Source organism: Alexandromys fortis, unplaced genomic scaffold (assembly GCF_014885135.2).
Source record: "Alexandromys fortis isolate MF-2015 unplaced genomic scaffold, M_Fortis_MF-2015_v1.1 scaffold_5, whole genome shotgun sequence".
NCBI lineage: Eukaryota > Metazoa > Chordata > Mammalia > Rodentia > Cricetidae > Alexandromys > Alexandromys fortis.
This window is the reverse complement of record NW_026067924.1, coordinates 3,880,754-3,885,448: the sequence shown is the minus strand read 5'-3', so window position 1 is coordinate 3,885,448 and position 4,695 is coordinate 3,880,754.

Below are 4,695 nucleotides of genomic sequence, written 5' to 3'. Positions count from 1 at the left end.
CGTCTTTGTGCGCATGCGTAGGGGCGCGGCCCCGCCCCCTTTGCCCGCCCTCTTGGCCGCTACCCTGCGCGCACGCTCGTTTCTCTGAGGCTGGGCCAAGCTCTTGCTTCTGCCCAGCTCGTCCGTCCGCGAGGCAGTTGACTTCACATCCGAGGCGGTGAGCTGATGATGCGTGTCAAGGAGGTCATATTCAGAATGTTCGAACCGGAAACAGCCTGTTCCCTCTCCCCAGCCCGCGTCCTTTGATCCAAAGAAATGAGGTCGCTTCTCAACGACTACCCTGTTCCAGTCTCGGGACCCATTCCTGCTCTCTGACCAAGATGAAGAGAAGAAACGCTTAGGGAACCCAGCGTCTCATTATCTTTCAGTGCCCATGGTTTGTAATTGGCCAGAAATGTTAGCAGGATTGTATTGAAGAGGCCACTCACTGCCTGCTACGTAAATCCCTACGTTGGGGTCTGACAGTTATCATCAATTACCCCTCACTACACCTACAGTTACTGAGATACAAAGAAAACACCCAGATGGGTTCGGTGACAAGGGTTATTATGATTACCTGCTGTGCATAGGGAAAACGTGTGAAGAGTGTCAATCGAAACGTTATACCCCAGTTATGAGTAAGTTTTGAAATTTCACCAGAATTGTGCAGAGAGAAGCATTTGTGCCTTGATTGTGGTGGTGGTGGTGGTGGTGGGAAGAGGGGAGGTCCAGTTAGATATTTTTTAAATGCCATTCTTGTTAGGCCAGGGTTACATGAATGTTGAAACTTTAAAAAAAAAAAATTCCTAAAGAGAGTTACAAAGCCCATGCAGTGATGTCATTCTGACCCTCAACAATAGCAAATTGTAGTAGTAAGTCGCTATTGCTGGTAGCTACTGAAGCAACATGTTTATCAAGCACCTGTTGAATGGGCATATGAGTAAGTTAGATGCATAATTTATAAGTAGAAGTCCTCATCCTGGAGGAGTTATAGGGCACAGGGGAAAAGGTAAATAGTAACATAAACCTAGAATACAAGAGATGTCAAGGTTCACCCACTTTGCCTGGGCAATCATAGTAACCTAACAGTATTCTCCACTTCCTTTCTATTTCTTTACAGCCCAGTTCTGCTCAGCAGTGGGAGTCAGCCTTTTAGAATCCTATGCGGTTGCACTCACAACCCTTTAATGACTTAAACCATCTCACTGAAACCCAACACGCTTCCCGTGGCTTACAACTTGCTCTTGACGGGTCATATCCAGAAACCATCTCAGAGTTCGTCTAGCCCCTGTCAAGCACAGCCTGCCTCATGCTTCGCCTTTCCTGTTCCCTTTGCACGGCACACCACCCTCAGATCTGTCCACTGGGAATGAAAAGCAAGCATTGCCAGATGTCACCGTGGCGTTAGTGGTGATGCTAGTGATAGGCCTGCAGGTGACAGCAGCCTGTTCACCAATAGGAGCAAGGTGAACGCAGTTATGAGCAACCACAGAACTAGAGCAGAAACCCTGTTACCACTGCCTGTGGACTCATGAAAAATGCATGTCCTTAATGTGAAGACAGCTGTGCAGGCTCAGCATGTTGCGTGCTTCGATTAACCACAAAACAAACAGAAGAGCCAAGGAACTACTTCCCTCCAAAATCACCTCATGCTCAAACTCTTCCCTCGAGGGAGAAGCAGGTCCCTTGACTCTTGATGAAGAACACTTGTAATGCCAATACGTCTGTGTGTGTTCAACTCTCAAGGCACTTGGAGTTATTTGCACAGGGACTTACTCTGTGGAAAGCAAGTTACAAGTCATGAAAGGCCATTTGATCTAGATGAGTTGACACTGATGTTGAAGACTCAAAGTGGGGGGGCCAAGTGGCGACAGGCATTCTGGTCATAGTCTTGTCTCACAGGATGTCTGTGAGGTCTGTGGAATCCTTCAGGGCAAGAGTGATGTCCACCTGTTTAACAACAGAATCTCTGACCTTGGCTGATTGATGATGATAAAAAGGGGCAGGTGGGAACTCTTGAAATCATCTACTTCTTAGGATCCAAGGTAGGAAATCAGATACTAATTTCACCTACAGGGAATCAGAGATTTTGTTACTAGCCAGACTTGAAAAATGTACAGAAGGTGTTCTCTCCTTCATGGCGAGGCTCTGAAATCAGTGGATAATTTTACTTAGGAATTTCAGAGGTGGCGTTGCCAACAAAGACTTTAAAAATATAGGGATGTTGACATGTACTGTTTTCTTAAAGCTATGATGTGCATTTGGTGGGCTCTAGTAAACTTCTCCAAGCAATACCTCCACGAACAGCCGCTATGGAAAACGTGAGGTTTTACTAGAATGCAAATTTTTATGTAGTTATTGAGCTGGCAGATGCCTCATCAGTAAAGTAGAACAAGATCAGTTGGCTCTTCATGAAAATGACTGGAGTACCATGCACCGACTGTCTCTAGGCTTGTAAAAACTGTCCTGCTTCCAGCCATGACTCAATCCTGCAGGAATTGTGAGTGACTTAAAGGGTTGCAGACTACCTTCCTCTCTAGTCTTGACATGCTAATTGGATCTGGAGAGGAGGTAAGAGCTATGTGTCTGAGAAGATGTAGATGTGAAGTAGGGTGAGAGAGACAACCGGTTTGGCATCTGCCAGTGTTGTGGAAATCTGATTTGGAGAGCATTTGTGACATATTCTTACTTTTTTTTTTCTCAACCAATAGTTTGGGACAGAACTGTGTAGGCAGCAGAGGTAGATAACAAAGGGACCAACGAAAAGAAGAATGCAATTCCAGAGCTCATTAGGGAGGTTTTTAACCCTTTGAAGTGGGTGTAATTTCTCAGGACTGGAGTTTCAAAGAATGGACTTCCTGTAAAGATCAATAGTTTGCCTTAAAGTAATTGATACCACTCTTGAGATGAATATCCTCTATTCATGTTCTCTGCCTGCACTCCAGCCTTACAAACACAGTTCCTGACAGATTGCCACTGACTGCAGAAAACACTCATGGCAAGAAAATGGCATGATGGGACATATGACTAAGGGATGCACTGGCTTTGCCATGTATGACCACCTGGAGGTCATTGGTCTTGTATAGCATTATGAGACCAGCATCACTTCTTCACCAGGACCAAAGACCCAGCAGGAGGGAGATGTCATTGTCTGAGATAGTTACAGAACCAATAGTTTGTACTCCCCGATAGTTAGAACAGTTGGACCCTGAGATCCAAAACTCAAAAAAGGTATTGGTCCTTCTCATTGTGAATTCCAATGACTCAGTGTCAAAATTTATGTTTCCAATTTCTCTGCTAGATTAGAAGTTCTGGAAATAAACAAATCATGCTGCCCTACAAAGCACCTGGCCTGGATAGGTTAGAGATCTCCAGACCCACCAGCTCCCAAGCACACTTTTTCCCTGTGAGCATCCCACCTGGAGAAGTTAGACAACCCTGGTGCTGATTCTGCTGACCTCTGTTCACCCCAGCTGGTCAGGTCAGAGTTCTCTGTTCTTCCTCTGCACAGTTTTATTGCCCTCCACCTACCCCAGGCAAACAGGCTAAAAGACCATGGACTTTCCACCTCCTATAACACTTCTCTCACTCTGAGCTTGCCCTGACTGGAGAGATCAGAATTTACCAACCCTATTGTCTTCTCTGCATTTCTGCCTCTCAGCATACTCAACCTGGACGTGCATGTTAGAGATTTCAGGGCCTCTGGCCCCAACCAGTTTCTTCCACCCAGTGCTTACCCCAGCTGGGGAAGCTGGAAGAAAGACATTTCCTCTCCTTCCACCCCACACCACTGCCGCTGTGCACATGCTCAACTGAGCAAGTGAGAAGACAAAATCCACCCACAACTGTTTCATATGCGCCACACTCTTTGAGCTCCCTGGCTCATAAAGTTAGGGGAAGCATGATCTCCATTCCCTACACATGTTCCTACAATGTCTTGTGAATCGCACACCTTGAGGTCTGGGGATGCACCCCCCACTGTTGATTTTACCTAGGTGGTTCTATTTACCAATAAAGACTCAGAAGTCAGATGTTGGGATTTGATGTGCGATTTGAGTTTTAGTAATATTTCTTTTACACATGTGGGTGCTCTTGTATTAGGGGCATAGATATTCAGGATTGAGACTTCATCTTGATGAATTGTTCCTGTTATGAGTATCAAGTGTCCTTCTCCATCTTTTCTGATTGATTTTAATTTGAAATCAATTTTGTTAGATATTAGGATAGCCACACCCGCTTGTTTCTTAGGTCCATTTGATTGGAAAAGCTTTCCCAACCCTTTACTCTGAGGTAGTGTCTGCCTTTGAGGTTGAGGTGTGTTTCTTGTAAACAGCAGAATGCTGGATCCTGTTTGCATATCCATTCTCTTAGCCTGTGTCTTTTTACAGGTGAATTGTATCCATTGATATTAAGCAATATTAATGACCAGCAGTTGTTAACTCCCGTTATTTTTTGGTAGCAGTGTTTGTGTGTTTCCCTTCTTTGGATTATGCTGGTAGGGTGTTATCAGATGTCTGTGTTATATGTAGTTAGCTTCCTTGGGTTGAGGTTTTCCTTCTAGTATTTTCTGTAAGGCTGAGTTTGTGGATACGTATTGTTTAAATCTGTTTTGGTCAGTGAATATCTTGTTTTCTCCATCAATGGTAATTGAAAGCTTTGCTGGGTATAGTAGTCTGGGCTTGCTTTCATGGTCTCTTTAGTGTTTGAAGCACATCT